At 45.4% G+C, this 18,637-nt stretch overlaps 1 protein-coding gene and 1 long non-coding RNA gene across 2 annotated transcripts in view; one reads left to right on the top strand and one right to left on the bottom strand.

Annotated features, from left to right (window-relative positions):
• The window catches only part of LOC135916997 (ornithine decarboxylase-like), a 110,987-nt gene that overhangs the window by 57,516 nt on the left and 34,834 nt on the right, over positions 1–18,637 (top strand). The window lies entirely within an intron of this gene.
• On the bottom strand, positions 17,433–18,500 carry LOC135917021 (uncharacterized). The gene is made up of 3 exons (XR_010569143.1): positions 18,462–18,500; positions 18,265–18,351; positions 17,433–17,538 (listed from the first exon to the last, which is right to left on the bottom strand). It is a non-coding gene; the product is annotated as an uncharacterized lncRNA (long non-coding RNA).

The following is an 18,637-nucleotide window of genomic DNA, read 5'->3' as shown; positions in this document are numbered from 1 at the left end:
TTACGTGGTCAACCTGATCGAAAGGTTTCTTTAGGTGATGAAAAACTGCAGCTGCAAGGAGGTATTGTTCAATGCCATGTTAATTTTTGTGGTAAAGTTAGCACAGCTGTTAAATTGAAGTGATGTGAACTGAATCCATGTTGCTCAAGGCAAACTGCATGGTATTTTTTCTAGAAAGATGTGTACATACGTCGCAAGATTTTTTTTTTCAAAAGTGGTAGTGACAATACTCAGAACAAATACAAGTTTGTAACTAGAGGGATCAGAGCAATCGCCGGCTTGATATGTCAGTACGACCATGGTTTTTTTTCTTTAATAAAGAGGGTTACTTTGATGTACTCAACGAATGCTTAAATGCATGACATAAGAGGGGGCTTGGAATATCAATATTACCTTTCACGAACCACGCTGTAACCCCATCTAGCCCGGTTCCCAGCTGGTGCTCATATTAGCAACAATATAGTGAATTTCCTCAAAATTAATGTTGTGAACAGCAAACGTATTCGATGAAAGTATGAAAAGTATTCGGATCTGTCAGAAGAGAATCACGCTGCTTACGCTTGACTGATATTAGCGAAACTTTTATTATAGTGACCCATGGCGTATGCATCGATAGCGTCAGGCCCACCTTCATAACATGCTTTGTGAATGTGGGTTGCCAGCAGGTTCCTTTGCGACCTTCCTAGTTATATTACACTTACCCTGAGCTTGCTCAACAAGGAGGCTTTAATACTCCCTCTTTCACACTCTCATGACAGATACGGCCTTATTAAAATTTTAAACTGGCCTAAATAGTAATCATTAATACAAGTTACTCCTAATAAATGCGGCACCGTTCGAGGTATTTCACACAAGGTAAAAAAGAACTCCGTCGTGCAACTCACGTGGCTGGTAACACTTGTGTTTCCTAGTTTGAATTCTGCCTCTACAAAAGCGCAACACGTGCAGTTCTATATGTATGGCACGCAGCTGGCAGGTTTAAATTACACAGTTTGTTTCGGCACACGTAAACTAGGTATGTTTTCTATGTACAAAACGTTCGCTAGGGTCATGCCATAAGGAGGTTAATTGGCAAGAAAAAAATGCGAAAGGGCCCCTCACAAATGTCACTGGCTTGAGCGGTGCGAGACGTGTCCACGCACATAAAAGAATCAGAAAGAATCAATGCTGTGAACTGGCACCTGACTGGCCCATCCACAACTGCATAACAGTAAATTTATCGGTTTAATATATGGTCGCAACACGATAGCACTGGCGACAGGATGACGATGTCACAAAAAAAAGGAAAGAAAAGACAGCGTTAGAAAAAATGAGCCGACACATCAACTTCGTGTTCCCAAGAGCGAAATAGACGCTGTCCAATACTTCTCGCTTCATTGGCATCAACAATCCTGCTTTAGGACGCGGCTATCCGCCTCACATTAACTGGTGTATAATAGATTCAAAAATTCGGCGCAGTTAATCATTAGGCTAGGTGCAGTTTGCCATGAGTGAATTGAGTACACACTGCTATTATGGGTGGCTTTTGTTCTTTTGTCAACCGCAGCGGGTTCCTCAGTGACAGGCCTAATATGGCTTATGCCAAGAGGTTGTGCAAAATTCTTAAATCGGAGTTATGGTGTCAGGTGCGGTTATTCCAAGACAGTTTACGTGTTTGGTGCACCACACTGCCAGGATGGTTTGCTTCGGCTTAACTGCGGGTCTACAGGCGGATAGCATCTCGAAAGACAGTTCAGATATGACCTGCTGTGCTGGGCTCCCTGCTCAAGGTCACTGAGAAAAAGAAGGGTCTCACAGCAGAAAAGCCTGTCGTGGTACTGGGTGACGTCTCCCTGCCCGAAAAGGTGTCCCAGACCCTGAAGAAGGGGCCAAAATTCGCCTTTTCTCCCAAGTTTCCGCTCATGATCTTGTTGGAATTAACCATAAGCTCTCTTTAAGGTCAAACGAGGAGTACAAGGAACTCTGTCTCTTGGATGGTGTAGACTATATAAAAAGATGTGCCTCCTCAACGACCCCTCTGGGGTGGGAATAAGAAGTTGGAGAGCGTGGTAAACTACTTCAGGCAGAACCGTTTGGTTCTTCTACAAGTCGACAAGGAAGGTGGGTTTGCTATGGTGCCTAAAAGCATGTTCAATAAAAAAATCCCAAGCTGCAGTGGACAAGGACTTTGTGCCTATTAAGAAAAGTGTGGTGACGGTTAAGGGTAAGTTCATATAATGATATCAGGAATAATAAGGATAATGGTCTAAAGATTTCCTTTTCCGTAAAAACACATAAGTAATGTGTCCATTTCAGAACCATTGTGAGTAAAGGTGGTGCGGGGAGGGGGGAGGCTTGGCAGAAGAATGTGAGCTTTGTTTTTAATGAAGAACCTAAAGTCACTCACGGTTGTTGATCCTTCCGTCCTGAAAAAATATGATGTCGCTGAGTTTGTGAGACACAACAAGGGCATAGACTATGGTTTGTGGGTCACCGTTAAGGATTTCTTTTAGTCAGTACCTCAAGATAAGCTCTTAGTTGCTGTTAGAAATTGTATTGAAGAGAGGGGCGAAGTCGACTTTCCGAACTCCGCCTGCTTGTCGGTTTACAATTTTTAGCGCTTTTAGAGTTTTATCTTAGTGTAACATTTATTGTTTTTAACGAGCAGCCTTTTCTGCAACGAAGAGAAGTGTGTATTGGGTGTAGTGTTGCGCCGATTTGATGTGACATATATTTAGTTCATATTGACAGGGCGCTCAGCCTCGCATTTAATGGTGGGAATCTTTTTGAAGTCTTTAGGTGCGCCGAGACTTTTTACTTTTTTAGAGCGACAGTTGACCTTACATCCCCTGAGAGTATTATAGATGTTTTTAAACAAGCGGGACAGCGTTTGAATTTCACTCATGAATCGCCTAGCACTCAGGATTTACAATTCCTGGACCTCAGGCTGTTTTAAATTTTAAAAAGAAAGATTTGCGCTATCTGCCCCAGGCAACGGTTAAACATTTTGGACCTTCTAAAAGAAAAGACGCTGTATATCGCCGTATGCTGCTGAAGCGACGCCAACCCAAGGCAAAGGCAAGTGCATGTTATCTGCGGTGACACTGCTCAAAAGATGTTTATTTCTCTACATCGAAACAGCAGCGTCAGCTGTCCCTACGTGGCATGTTTCGCCATTGCTCTGACAGACAACGCCACCGTTCCGCTACAGTAACATTCCGAGCTGCCTGTGTGGGACCACATAGTCTAGGCCTTCATCCCTCGATACAAAGAACCAATCTGAAGAAGAATAGTGCATAGAGAGCGGCCGTACTTTACTGCCCAGGAGAGGGTTAACGTAGGGAAAACAAACAACACCATGCACATTCCATGAAGTTAGTGGTGGCAAATTGGTTAGAAAGGCTAACCACTCGGACTGAAAAGGGCCAGCTTAGACTGGTCATGTTCCATCATGTCAGACGATGACGTAGCTTAATTTTCATCCTTGCAATGAAATACTGTGGCAGACCTCGATAAAAATGCACACTGAAACTCCTTGGGGAGTTGTCTAAGTATGCATTGTGCAACTTCGTCATCGCCACGCAGCCCGGTGTCATTTTGAGTGTTATGAAACTTGATCCGACCAGTATAAATAGCGCTGCGGTGACACGAACTGCTGCTGACGGTGGCGCAAGGTGAATCGATGACGCAAGCAAACTACTGCAGGGAACGGCGCCAAGTGCGCTGATCACGTTCCGACAATTATAAGCCGTTATCGGAATTTAGTGCATTATCCATCCGCGTCGAGCCATTAGACATCGTGACCAACCGTACTCCGCCGGCGGTTGTCCGTGGCGCGACCTCGCGGACCTTATCTTGAAAGATCTGAGATGGGGACAGAGTAGCCTGAGTGCTGATAGTTTCGTATGCGCTGTGTTTTCGTCGCTTAGTTCGCGTTAAAGCGAGAGGCAGCGCCAAGGTGAATTCGCTCGCTACCGCGTGCCTTACCTTGAAAGTGATCCTTTAACGTGACGGACGGACGGACGGGTTTCCTCGTTGGGTAGCTATATTTCTTTTTTTATTTATTTTATTTATTTCACAATACTGTCCATCCCGATAAAGGTTATTACAGGTGTGGACGCATCGTCATCAAAAAAGTACAATGAGAGCAAAATAACAATGAACAAAGAAGAAGTTAGCATAGAAAAACATGGACACTTTCAATCATTGAATAACACATTGGTCTTCCCACAACGGCTCTTTCCAAATAAAAAAAAAACTTAGTTGTGGTCACCACTGTTCTAAATGATTTGAAAATGCTTCTAATTTGGGCTGGGCAGTAATAGCAGAGTTTAAGTAGTTCCACTCTCGCACAGCTCGCGGAATGAATGAAAAGGGAAAAGTATTGTTCTTACAAAGGAATTCTTCTGGCGTGAAAGCGGGCTTACGTCGGGTCGGTCTGGTGTGTTTGTACTTCACAAAAGCTGCGGGATCCAATTTGAGTGTACAGCGTATTACTAAGTATAGGAACTTGAGGCGTTGAACCTCAGCTCGAATTTCGAGGGTAGCGAGGCCTGCGCGAGAAGAAAGTTTGGTTGGTGAATCTGTGCGTTAAAACGATTATAGATAAATCAGGCAGCTTTTCTTTGTATTCGTTCAAGCGTATGAATGTGGTTTTTGGTGTGTAGAAACCATACTATGTTGGCATATTCGAGTGCCGGTCTGATAAGGCCGGCACTCGAAGCAAGCTGCTTTGTCTGGCTGGTGGAATGCGATAAGCTGTGTTTGAGATAGAACAGTTTGTTTAGGGCTTTTTAGCTACGTGATGTATGTGCGCATTCCAGCTGAGGTCGGATGAAATAATTACGCCTAAGTATTTGTGCTGGGCGACGCTTTGGAGAACAGTGCCATTGGAACCGTACGAGAACTATAGACTTGATTTTTTGTTTGTGACCGACAAGCAGACACTTCTGTCGGAATTAATCACCATCTTCCAGTCTGCATACCACTGCACTATTTTATTTAGGATAGTACAGTGCACACCATTGCACTACCTATATAGATGCTTACGCAACCTAAAACACTTCGAGGAGAAAAAAGTAGCAGTTTCACCCACAGGGCGAAGCATCGATTGCAATAATGAATTAATAGACAGCTATACGAAGTGCCGATAGTATACAGCTTTATAGGCTGTAAAACCTGTAAACATTCGCTTACTAACTAAATTGAATGAATTAATCTTTTGGTTTTCGGACCACAACCACGATTTGATTATGAGACACGCCACAGTGGCGGACACTGGAATAATTTTGACCTCTTGTGTATGTTTAAGGTGCCCCAAATGCACGGGACATGGATGTTTTTTGCAATTCACCCCAATCTAAATGTGACCGCCGCCATCAACTGCCGCCATTGCACCCATTAATTTTCATGCCATTGATGCTCCGTTCAGTACTAACGAAAAATAACCAATACATCCATGCCTGCTGGCTGTTATACAACTACTTCAGTTATCGAGCGCTACCTTTATAAAGGTAACTGCGTTGAGTAGATCGTACATTATAAAGTAGAGTGCTCAATGTGCACGTGATTGAAGTGTACGCACTAGTAAATTCAAAGTAGTCGTTTGTTTTGGCATCATTGTATTACCTCCATTCCTTGAATAACATTTTTTTCTGCTAAAAGATGCTCATAAAAACGCATTAGTAATGGCAGACACGCAACATAATTGTTTGGCGTAACGCCAGGATTTAAATAGCCAATAACAGTGGGAGTTCGATGACTTGGTGGTTTGCTGGCAAAGATGGTTACGTTTCTATTTTTTTTATGTGTGTTAATGCTTACTTTCTGATGTTCATTCATTCTATACACTGTACGCGCAAAGTATGGCATTGAAAGTTTACTATTAATTGCACGGGCTTGCAGTAAATACTAATACCTACGTACCAATGGCACCGAGAAATGGGTCTGGACTTCAGTAACATGAGCAGTTTTCCTCGCCATATCAGACAAAGAGCTCACAAATAATTACAGCGCGGAAGAAGGTATGCCTGCTAAGGAAATATTAACCGAAAGGCAACCTATTGTAGATGCTATAAGAGAATGTTCATTTATGTAAGCGTCAGATATATTGAGCTCGCGGATGCGCAACTCATTTCAATGCTGTAACCGAATTCCCACACATGCTGCTTAATATATATATATATATATATATATATAGGGCGCCAATTATAGTTGACGAGTCGGAGAAGAACCGTTAAGGAAACTTACTTGGGTGCTTCCAAAATAAAGTGCAGCCGTGCTTATGACTCGTGTTGCTACATTACAGACCATGCCTGTCTCATTTCCATAACAATGTTGTTGCTTTGCCCCCTTCATCACTGAATACAAGAAACAGCAAATCTGGTCTTTGTGTTGTAAAGCTAGGAAGACCACGCACTAGAAGAGGCATGTGCAATAGCAAACATGCACATGACATATATATATACTACGTTGCATCTTCAACCCACAACTGAGTTCCCGCTCCGCCCGAAGCAACAACAAATGCATGTGTGCGCTCATAATGCATCCATTAACACAAAGCCCCATTTCTTCTATTCGAGAGCGGCTAGTAAAACGCTATATAATAGGGACCTATTTTTGTGCATCTTTCAGCTTCTTTAAGAAATAAGTGTCCATGCCGTCGTGTTACATTCGCGGTACCTTGAGTACGAACACAGCAAGAAGTTATTTAATTTTGTGCCACTACCTAAAAAAGTGTGTAAAAGGATGCGTTCTTAATTTGAGCCAAGGTTGCTAATGCAGTAATAATGTCAAGTAGCTCTGACCTAACTGGACGGTGCCATAATCCGTGAATTACGTCTCGCAGTTTCTGCTACCCAAAGATCCAGGAGGGCTTTCTTCAGCACGCTTTCGGGCTGGCTGTAGCCACTGATCAAAGGCGAAGCGTCGAGTATGCGGCGCACGAAGCTAACGCTGTCTTGCGGCACGATATAATGCACCGCCGGGAACAGCACGCCGTTGAAGCCTGTTGCGCTGTTCAGTGCGTACGCACCGATGTTGTCCATAAGCAACCACTCGCCAACGCGGACATCGAATAGCGGCTTCGACTTCTCTATTAAGTCCACTGGGTCGCAGGTGCCTCCCCAAACAGTGGTCATCTGGTTACGCGGTCTGTCCAGTGGCTCCTGCATAGCCAATAGCAATGAGAAGATGATGATATTGTTCGCCACTCATTGTCGTGATGCAACTAAAGTCGCTGTACACTTGTTTCAGTTAAACACATTGTCCCGTTGTAGTGACTGTTAAGAACACAGTAGAAAAAAAGAATGTGTATTGCCAAACTAAATTTTTATTGGAGTAACATGTGCTCAGAAAAACAGGCTTCACTCAAAGCACAACGAAAGCACTTGGTGAGCACAGTCGGCAGTCGTCGGAATCTGATCTGCGGGTCAAGCGCGTCGGTTTTTACACATGTCTAGTCGAACGTTCCAGCGTAATAACTGGTGCCTGCGTGTCTCCCAGAAAGTACCACACAAGTCGGGTCATGCATACAACAAGATTACACAAGGTTGCATGAAAATAGGCAATAGGCCGAACTACCGATAACACTCACAAACCATCTGAGACATGCAGGCGTGTCCTGCGCCGAGCGATTACACTTAATAATTGTTGGCTGGTGAAAAGCGGTCTCCAGAGCAGCATAAACAGGTAGACGTGTAAATATGCTCTTCTCACAATAAATGCGAAACTTCAACGAAATGTAAAGGAGGTGCCACAAATTAAGAGGTGTGCTCCTTTGAATGCCTGAACTTTGTGTGATGCGTGCCCCTCCCCGTGAAGGAGTCGTCATATCATTCAGGAGCACAATCTCATGTGCAACAACATGCAAGAACGCCTTCAGATGTGCTCACTGAGGCAGAAATCACATACACTGTAAAAATGTTTATACCCTCAAGGGTGTTTTCTTGTCGCACTGATAACGCCCTTGCCGTTATAGTGATACAAAAATTTATAGAGGACAACAATGGAGCTATTACTAGACGCGCAATGACAAAATAACTGTAGTTGAAAACTATGCAATCATTCTGACAGCGTTGTGCACGCAGAAATATCCGACAGGAGAGTTTCATATCTCTCCCTGTGAAATTTTCTTGTCGGATATTTCTGTGCGGCCAAAGTTGTCAGGATGATTACATAGTTTTCAACTACGTCTTTCGTCATTGCAGGTTTAGTTAGAGCTTGGTTGTCGGCCTGTATAAACTTTAGTAAGACCCTAACGGTAAGGGCGTTACAAGTGCGACAAGAAAACACCCTTGAGGGTGCCAAACACCCTTGAGGGTGTTTGGCACCCTTAAGGGTACCCTCAAGGATACATATATGCCCTCAAGGATACATATATGCACCCTCAAGCACCCTCAAGGATACATATATGCCGGAAATCTTTCCAAATGGCGAACAACAAATGGGAGGACGCGATCTGAGAGGATCAGTTAACTCCCCCCCCCCCCTTTGTTCAAGTAGACACAGTGCATTGTTGTGTTCACTTAAATTTCTGTTCAGGGGCGCTATAACGTAAAACTATCCCAAACGTTTCTATTCCAATACTGCAACCAGCCCTCCGCGATTCAAAAACTTATTTAGACCACCCCCACTTCACCTGTGTCACGCGACGTCACGAAAACCGCAAGAACTCACCGCGTCAAAGTGACGTGTATGCGTTAAAAATGCATTAATATGCAGCGCAAGACTGAATTTTCTTCTGAATAGTCGCATGCTGCCCCGTTCCGAAAGGAATAAAAGATGGTTGCCACCTATCGCTCAGGCACTGGCTGCTCGCACCGGCCGGAGAGCATGGGTTTATTTGCGTACAGTAAAACCTTTTGCCTGGCCGTATGACGTTCTCAAACAATTTCGCCATGTTTAGGACCTCGTTCTGCCAACTCCTCTTCGCTGAGGATCCGTTTTAGCGTCATTCTTAAGCTTCCGTTGCATGCCACCTAGATTTTCGACCATCCACCCCGAACCAAATAAGGGAAAGCGGACCAATCGCAGACACCGGCACCACTCTCTTCATCCGGTTATCGATCTTTAGTGCAGTGGCTCGGCTCCATCTCTCCACTTGAGCGTGCTCCTCACCTCTTGTCAGTGAATTACATAAGACAAGCCGCTCAGCGTAGGCAATGTTATTCGTTTTTCAAGCAAACAAAAGTGCCCTCCTATGAACGAGGTTCGATGGGTCTGTATAGACAACCCTACGGGTGACCGCCCGATGCTTGCCTCGGCGGTTGCGCAAATTTGACGTCAAGAGATTGGAATAAAACATATTTGAATAGTTTTACTTTATAGGACCTCTGATTTGACAATAAACCAGAAGGTAGTTTGCCCTTCTTTGCGTAAGTTTTTTTTTTTTTTCAGTCAGTGTTCATCTTGTCCATTCAATAGTGTGTGCAGTATGTATCGCAGTAACAATGAATAGGATAGAATAGGAATAACTTTATTAAAATGCCGGCAACCGATGGTTTTACGCGTCCTGACGTCGGCCAAGCGTCCGAGCCGGGGTTATGCCCTACTCAGCACTACTCCAGTTCGGCCCGTTTGTGGTGGGTCGTGAGGCTTGTGCTTTTCGAGCGCACCCCGGGCCTGCTGGACGGCCCATAGATGAGTGTCCTTGTCTGTAGACTGCACTACACTTTGAACAATGAATATATCAGTGGATTACATCCACACACAGCATGGGTGCCTGACAAGCCATAAAAAGAAATAATTTTCTCATCCGTCCAATTTCCTGGCATTCTCACGTGCTTTTTTATGATACTGTGTAGAGGTTATTAAAGTGAGTGACATTTAAAAGTTAAATTTTATCCTAACGGTGAAATATGTAATTATTTGAAAAGCATTGCGAAACCAAATAACAAATTTCCCCGCCGATTACGACATCCTATATAACGCGAAATTTAAGCGCAGCTATGTACCTGTTTTTATTATGCGATATAATATTGGCTGGCGCTGACAATCCGTCTCGTGTGGCCGGTTGCAATCGGAGCGAATTATGGTGCGACGACCTCTCTAATGTGGAGATCGCGAGAGGCAACGCGTGTGTGACGCGTGAGCGCAATTCACACCAGCAGCAATCGCCAACAAACCTCCCAGACGATGCGCGCTGCTCTGGCGCCATCTCGTGGTCACTGTCGCCTATCTACTTACCCTTATCGCCGTACCCTCCACCTCCGCTTTACTCGTGGCGCCTTCCTGCACCCGCTGCGCTCTTCGTTCTCTTTTTCATTATTCGCTGTGCTCCTTCGCTCGGTTACTCCGACGCCGACGCTCGCCGCATTTACGAGCGCCTAAGAGCTGCTCTCTAATAAGTCACAGGCCTGCGCGGCACGCCCAGCACACTAACAGCGTAAGCATTAGGAGCGGCTTCATAAGAGCTCCATGTTCGGTAGCACGCCACAGGGGGCCTTCGCGGCGAGGTCTCTTTGCATGTTTTGCACGAGAACAATCCGAACTGTTCGCCCGGCATCGACAGCGAGCTAAGGCTTGTGCTGCTATCTGCACAGAGGTCTTGTTTGCCCGACGTCACCTGGTTGTAGCCGCGCACGTAGCTCTACGATTCGCTTCTTCAGCAGCGGTTTGTTCTTTGCGAGGAGGAGCCATAAAGTCTACTGACGAGTAAACACACGTGTAAAGACTACGCTGCACACGTGTAACATCCGTTGACAAAAAAAAAATGTCCACTCACTCACTCATTCACCTGTGGCACGATATGATGCTGCTGCTGATGATGATTTATTAGCATCTCTTTTGATGCGGCAAGGTGACAAATAGTAGCTTAACCTGCTTGAGTTAACCAGGTCCAGCTACATGCAACATGCAAGTGCTACATGTATCTGCTACATGGCGTGACTGAGGCCCCCATACCTTAGGAAAAGTACCGCGTTCTCTTGAACAACGCCGCTTCTCTCGCTCCTGTATCTCCGATTGAACGATTTCTGCCACGTGATAGCGGGCGCTTTCACTTCTTTATCTTTTGCTTTTTCCGCCTCAACGCCATGTTGAAAGTCATTCTCTGCTTGCCTCGTGCATGCGAAGTGCGAGTCAGACTCCGTCTCACTCGGGGTCTCGCCATGCCTTGCTGCTGCGCGTTCGGCTGTGATAACCGCGACAGTCAAGGGAAAAACCTTTTTACCATACCGCGCGAAAAACAGAACAAAGCTCGTCGAGAAGCCTGGCTCTTAGAAAGCTCATTTCGAAAATTTGGGCTATCGCTAACGTCGCCAACCATTCTTTATTTTGGGGTGACTTCACTGGCATTTAGTCACAGGGATGCTTTTCTCGCAGTCTACAATTTTATCAGAGAGAAAAAACGGTACCTTGCTGAATTTCCAGAATTATCAGTTATCTCTTGTACTTTATTTCTTTATGTTAAGTTATATTGTCACAAAATTCTTAACAATTCTTTTTTGATCTTCTAAATTGCATTGCTCCCAAACGCTAGTATTAAAATTCAGTTTTGTTTTAATTCTCAACATAATGGCACCACCTGCTTCTTGGCCAGTCCCCCATAGTGGGTATGAGCCAGTCATCGGAAGAGAAGAAGAGAATGGGTCCAGCCAATCATCATCAATTTCGAGCCTACGTGATCGACACGCCTTTGGGAGGCAAGTGTTCGTGGGTTGTTACTCTCCGCTGGTGTTTTGCTCTACCGTTCTTCGTAAATTGTCCGTTTCCGACTCAATCTTTGGCAAAATTTCGTGTCGTTTGTCATCCACCACGGCAGCCGCTCGCTCCAACCAGTTATTTTTGCGGTAGGAAGCGGTAACCACATGCCGTGATGTAACCTCGCGGCACGTCACACGATGACGACGTACGTCGCCTGTCGCTGCCGCTTGCGCGCAATGAAGAGACGGGACTGGACGCAGTAGCACTCTTGTTTGGGCCAGGTGGTGCATTGTTGAACACTTGACAATGCAGAGCTAGAGGCAAGGGCAAAGAAAGGTGCGTATACACAGGACAGCTGAGTGACGATTTCCGACCTGCTCGATTATGGCGGCGCAGCGTTCTTTCACCATGCGTTATCGAATAATTAGGCAATGCTCAGTACAGTGCACAGGGGTGCCTAAATAAATTTATGAGGTGCAGACATGTGTAATAAATGAGGGGCGTCAACTGCAACACTCGTTGCTGTTCCACAGATGCTACCACGCCTTCATTGTACTGTTTAGTTGGACGGCTAAAGACGGAGCGAACGGCGGCATCTTCTTCGCAAATGCGCTGTAAGAAACGAACTTAGCTCAGATAATTGCATCGGAAATCGTGTATGTATCCACAACGCCTTCTTCATATTGTCCACTTTGGCGAACCACTTTGGCGAACCAGTATATTTTCATCACAAAGTATTAATTATATTTTTGCTTTCAATTAGTAAACCTTCTATTATTGCTTGAATCGCAAGCATGTCAATTACAAACTTGTAGGGCACCTTAATAACCTCCGAATCAAGCATTTATTTTGTGGTGAAGTGTTCGTGGCTGTCTTTTCCAAAAAAAAAAGCCCGCGATATACGCGAAATATGAAATAGATGCACGCTCGCATGCCGCTACTCAAGCGCCTCCAAGCAACCTTTGAAAGATATACGGCTGCATTCGTTTATCGCCGCATCGTATAAGGCTTCATCATTTAGGACGGCTCGAGAGGTTTCGCGACCTAACTAGCGCGGTGCGATAAGCATCAGAATCTGCAGGGGAAAGAATGTTTTCGCCTCATGATCGATCGGGATTGCCTATCCCGATCATGATCCGATCGGGATTGCTTTAACCTTCGCGTGTCATGCAACAAAACTACAAAAGAAATTCAACGAATCTTTAAAAAAATAACAATGTGCAAGAAAGCACGAAAAAAGAGAAAAGGCAGCTCTCAGAAGAACAGAAAAGAGCTACTCAGGAGTTTATTTCAATAAAAAATGAACCAAGAGCACGTAAGGTGTCTCCGCCGCCCACTAAGAAACATGCAAAGTTGCAACTGGTTTAGTCATTTACCCTTTCTGTCTCTTGAACTCCGGAAAAGAGGCAAAACAAAGCAGTTTTTGCCTATTTCTATCTTTGCCGCAACCTTTCTTTGATGTAAGGATAGGGTGACATCATGGAGGTGCGTTAAACTGTCACGTTTTAGACCAGTTTCGAGTGGTTATTTTCCACGGCCACTTATAGCACGTCCTCAAACAGATCACCGCCTGAAGCCAATACAGTAATTGCTTCTTTCCAATACTTGTGCTATTGCAGCTTTGACCAACGACGTTGGAATCTTGCGGCAGACGCTGCTTATTTTTGCCTTTAGGGCGTCCGGTGTGGTAGTTTCCTTGCTATAGACGTGATCTTTCACGTAGCCTCACAAGAAGAAGTCCAGCGATGTCATGTCCGGCGACCTTGCTAGCCAGAGTACAGGTCCGTGCCGGCCAATCCACTCTCCAGGAAAAAGCATGTCGAGCCACGCTTGAGACGGACTACTACATGCGCAGAAGCTCCATCCTATTGAAACCAGACGTTCCGAAGGTGCGCAAGTGGAACGTTGCAACAGACGTCGTTGACGGGGCCCTCGAGGATGTCGTTGATGTAGCGTTGCGTCGTTAGTGTGTTGTCAAAAAACATGGGTCCGATGATGTTTCCGTAAAAAATTCCACACCACACATGAAACGACCACTGCTACTGGTGTGTTTCTGCCAGCCAGTGGGGATTACTATCACTCCAGTAGTGTGCGTTGTGAAGATTAACTTGTGCATTTCTGGAGAAATTAGCCTCATCCGTCCGAAGCACGCGAGTGAGACATTCTGATTCTTCTACACATTCCGTAAAAATCCAATTGGCAAAGTCATTTGTTTTGAAAATCTAGGTCTTCAAATATTTGATAGAGATCTACATGGTACTAGTGCATATGACATTTTTTTTGTAAATCCTCAACACGGATGACCTTGAGGCTCCGCCCTCCGCACTGGCGTCGCGCAGACTACCGTGAAGGTCAGCAGCAAAGAACGCCAAAACATCCGTTTCCGCTTCTTGAACTATTGTCGCAGTCCTGTGTCGCTTTCTTGTGAAACTACAAGTCTCGCAAAGGACTTCGTACGCCTCAAGTATTGGTGGTGGACTAGGCCGTCCTCCACAGTGCCACATGTGGAACAGCCTGGTGGCCTTCCTCTTGTCGCCGTGCGCCGCCCCCAGAGCCAGGATCATTTTAGCATTTTGATTATTCGTAAACTGTCTTCGTGAAGAAGGGGTGGTGCCGTTGCGATCTCCCTTTATTATCTACGCACTGACACGTGAAGCAAAAATGATTTACGTAATCGAACACAGCATATGCTGGCCGTTCAAATCCGCCAAAACGCATTAGATGGAACCCGCCGTGGTTGCTCAGTGGCTATGATGTTGGGCTGCTGAGCACGAGGTCGCGGGATCGAATCCCGGCCATGGCGGTCGCATTTCGATGGGGGCGAAATGCGAAAACACCTGTGTGCTTAGATTTAGGTGCACGTTAAAGAACCCCAGGTGGTCAAAATTTCCGGAGTCCTCCACTACGGCGTGCCTCATAATCAGAAAGTGGTTTTGGCACGTAAAACCCCAAATATTATTATTATTAACGCATTAGATGGATATAGCCTGCGCAAGGTTTGTTTCTGTTGCTAAAGGGAACAAAAAGAACATACGTTCCGGGCGCGCCTATCTACAGAACAAGATGAGTGCCCAAATTAGTCCCAAGTGCACCGTCACGGTTCCCCAGCTTCAATATCATCCCTCCACTCCTACGGCTCCACCACGCTTTATCAGTGCGTCAGCGGCGTGTTCTGATGATGACGCGACCATCACATAGCGTGAAGCCCTGTATGCAGCTGCCGCCGCTAGTAAAGCGATGTATCCGTGGCTATTCGCTTGGGAGCGCTCGAGTAGCGGTACGCGAGTGCCTACCTATTTCGTATTTTGGATGTATCGCGCGCTTTTGTTTTTTTCTCGGAAAAAACCAACAAGGCAAAGCTGTGCACGGAACAAATGTTTGATTCGGAAGTTATTTGAAGTGCCCTACAACTCTAATTGACGTGTGTGCGATTAAAGCAATAATTAAAAAGTTCATTGATTAAAGACAAAAAATGAATTAATATTTCGTGACGAGAAAATACTAGCTGAAAGTACATACAACTACGGCTACTATGCAGCCGGTACAATTTCTGTAGAGCTCTCGGGTTTCTTTTTTTTTAAGTCTTGGTCTAAGTCAACTGGGACACCCGGTAATGCCTTGTTAAAACGCGATAGAGAACCCTGCCCTGAAAGCAAGCATACATGTATGCATGTAGCGGTGTGCGACGGACCTTTATTTTCAAATTGTAAGGATTTCTCATAAAGAACTGGTTTCCGTTTCGAAGTTTAAGCGTTAACTTGGGTGCCCGCAGGTATATCCAGGTTGATCAAACCATACGCGACGAATATATGTATGCGCTCCTTTTGCAATAATAGACCGCCGTCCTTGGCAATAGAATTTATCTGTGGGAATACATAGGACGATGCGGAACTTTCTTTCACTGTATCAAAGTCTCAGTGTGAGCGTACCAAACAAGTATTAGGGTGCAGCGTGTATAGAGAACACCGCACTAGAAATGGGGGATGTTTCAAAAGTTCCCAGAGCGAACGAGCGATATTTCCGGCAGTATAGCAGGGATGGGAAGGCGAACAGGTAGACGTACATCTCTACTTTCACGACACAACAGCTAGGCCGTTTCGCAGAAAATACTTTCTAGCCATATGAACTACCCAGATCATGAACATTCACGAAAATGTCCATAAAGGTACTGGCAGCCTCACGATATGGAATGCAAGCTTCGTTGCCCATCCGAGAACGGCGAAATGCGTGCAGGCGTCGTTCCGTGGTAGGCCAAGGAGAGGTTACAAAAGAGTACATTCTCCCTTCAGTTCCTTAAAAAGTAAAAACGCATCGAAGGTCGAAAGTGAAAATTAGTGCATCCATTTCACTGCCTTTTCTTTTTTTATGGTCCGTCGCAGTCAGTAGCGCGAGTAGCCGCGCACATTGAAGTGACTCGGCTTAACGCCACCATAGCCAGGCAAATGTTTGTTCATCGTGTATTAACCAGCTTGAAGTATCCCCACATTTTAATTTGAAATTCCTTTGATGAACCATTGCGCTAAGCGATTTACACGTCGTACACGAGGAAACAAATGAAATTCCGTTTCAGGGACGCTGCGAATCGTGCATGGCTTGCAGCAAGCATTCCAACTCCATGTGGAGGCACGGAAATCAGCCGGCACAAACCGGCTTATTCTGCACCGCAGCTGATTGGAACCTCTGCGGAAATTAAGAGCGTTGCATTCCTCCCAGCCACATGTGGGCACCCAGTCACGGGTGGGCTGAGCGACGGCTGAAAGCTTCAACGGGCGCTTTCGAGGGGGCGCTACCATCGACTTGCTTTCGCAATCAAAAAGTAATGAAAAAAAAAGCTGGTTAGGAGAGGATACCGCGAAGGAGAGTAGAGATGGCGGTACTTTTCCGAAGGTCGAGGGGTTTTAGTCGGGGCACCTAGTGAAGTGTAATGCAAGTACAATGCAATGTTTGCGCGTATCGACGCTACGCGGTGGGCATGTCATATTGTGCGTAGTGTTCCTGTACATGCTCCCGCAGGAAGCAGTGTTTCGCATAGGTCCTTTTCATGTTCTAGCTCTGCAGTGAAGCCACTCCTTGCGCGCGCAAAAGTCAAATGCCGAGCGGTGTTCCATTTGCTTTTTTGTCTGCTGTTCGCGAGCTACATGTGGCAATTGTTCGCAAGCGCTGAGCAAGATTAGACGTTTTAATGCAGGCTAAGCTCGAACTATTGGCGTAGCCGGAGGGGTGCCAACCCCCCGAAATTATGAGTTTGTATGTACATATATACATGCACAAATACAAACACACGCACGAACGTACATATAAGGAGTAGGAACCTCCTCGATCCCTCGAAATAAAATCGTCGCTACACCCGTGGCTCGAACAGCTTAAAAGTTCACGTGCAAACACGCAGTACCTTGCAACAAAAAGCGGTGCAATGTTTTTCAGCATGCATATGAAGTTTTCTCGCGGAGGCCGGAAGGTAAGAAATGTTTTAAAGGGAGTTTAAAGAAAACTTCACACACGTGGGGTGGACAATTATGTGAGCACGTTTGGCTGCCGAAATCAGATGAATAATAATTACCACCAAGAGAACTATCATGCCTGCAGTTATGTCAGTGACCGTTAACCGTGACCGTCATTCATCACTAACCATCGTTCACATCAGCTGCAGGTTTTCGATATATGCGGTGCACACAGGTACATTTAAACGCATTTCAAATGTTCACATGCACATATTTTATGCAAACCCTACTTTACGATTTATACCGCAAACGTAACAGCTCCTTAATAGCAGCAAATCTGCAAGTGGAAAAAAATTCAAGATGCACGAGCTTCTACATCAAATTTATTTCGTACAAGGGAATGGATGAGCAATGGCTGGTGGCATCAGGGGATGAGTGCTGGTTCTTGGAGCTTTCCGGGCAGAATTCAAAGCCACTAGAAAGGCAACAAGTTATTAAAAGTAACAACAGCTTATTTTCGTTCCACTAATCACAGAAGTTTGCAAACTTGCAAAATAATTATTCACACATTGCAGACTGTAATAGGACAACACATTTTTCTTTATCTCTTTATAATACTCAGGTCAATTTACTATAACACAGTGCTTATATTAAAAGTACAAAAAGAAATTTAATTCCTCACGTCAACTAAGGCTGATCGAACAAGCAAGATATTGCGGGCGGTAAATGCTGAAGCTATCATACCTGTCTCATCAGCGGAGCGCAAAATGTTTTCGCTTACTGCAAAAGAATGAACGCCAACACATCACTCGACCTTGCATGAAAAATCAGAACGCTGACAAAAAAAAGCAGAGTAGAGAAAAACCAGGGTGCAGCGGGAAAATTGTATTCGCTAGTATTTACTGTTTTGAACACACTGTTCTCAACCTGCATAGGCAGAACAATCGCACAAGCAGCACAATGGATTGGGCTACTTGGTAAGTTAACATTCGTGTCGTATATGTGCAGCGCAACACAGAGGTGTCATTCATTCTTTGTCCCGCGTCTGTGTCACGTTGCACATATATGCCAAAAATTGCACAAGCGAACGACCTCTTATGCCAGGCGTACGCATTTCAGCGCGTACAGGAGCATTACTCGAGATAAATGCTGCTTTAGTGTAAACAAGCCGAACTCGCCTCTGTAAAAAAGGCGAACTCACCTCGCATATCCTGGTCCCTTTTAGAGCCGGCCGGTCTCGTCCGTCCGCATGGCGCCGCGTAAAAAGCTTTGCCACCTTCCGTGCGGTCTGTGCAGTTTGGTGCGCAGCACCCCGTCATATTGGAATACAAGTGTCAAAACAATGTGTTTCTTATCACTTCGCCAAAGTCATTAAGTTAATATCGCCGAATAACGTACCTGCAATCCGGAGCCGATTGCTGCCACGCGCGCTCGACGGCCCGCTGATTGCAATTTCGATGGCACTGACGGAAACGAGTCGGCGGCGCGCCCGTAAAGTTGGCTTCGCAGAGGCGCAGTTGAACATTTGACGTCATATTGCACCACGTGAGAGAGTGGGTGAGTGAATAACTTTA

This window comes from Dermacentor albipictus, chromosome 1, assembly GCF_038994185.2.
Source record: "Dermacentor albipictus isolate Rhodes 1998 colony chromosome 1, USDA_Dalb.pri_finalv2, whole genome shotgun sequence".
Lineage (NCBI taxonomy): Eukaryota > Metazoa > Arthropoda > Arachnida > Ixodida > Ixodidae > Dermacentor > Dermacentor albipictus.
This window is presented reverse-complemented; position numbering and strand designations above follow the sequence as displayed.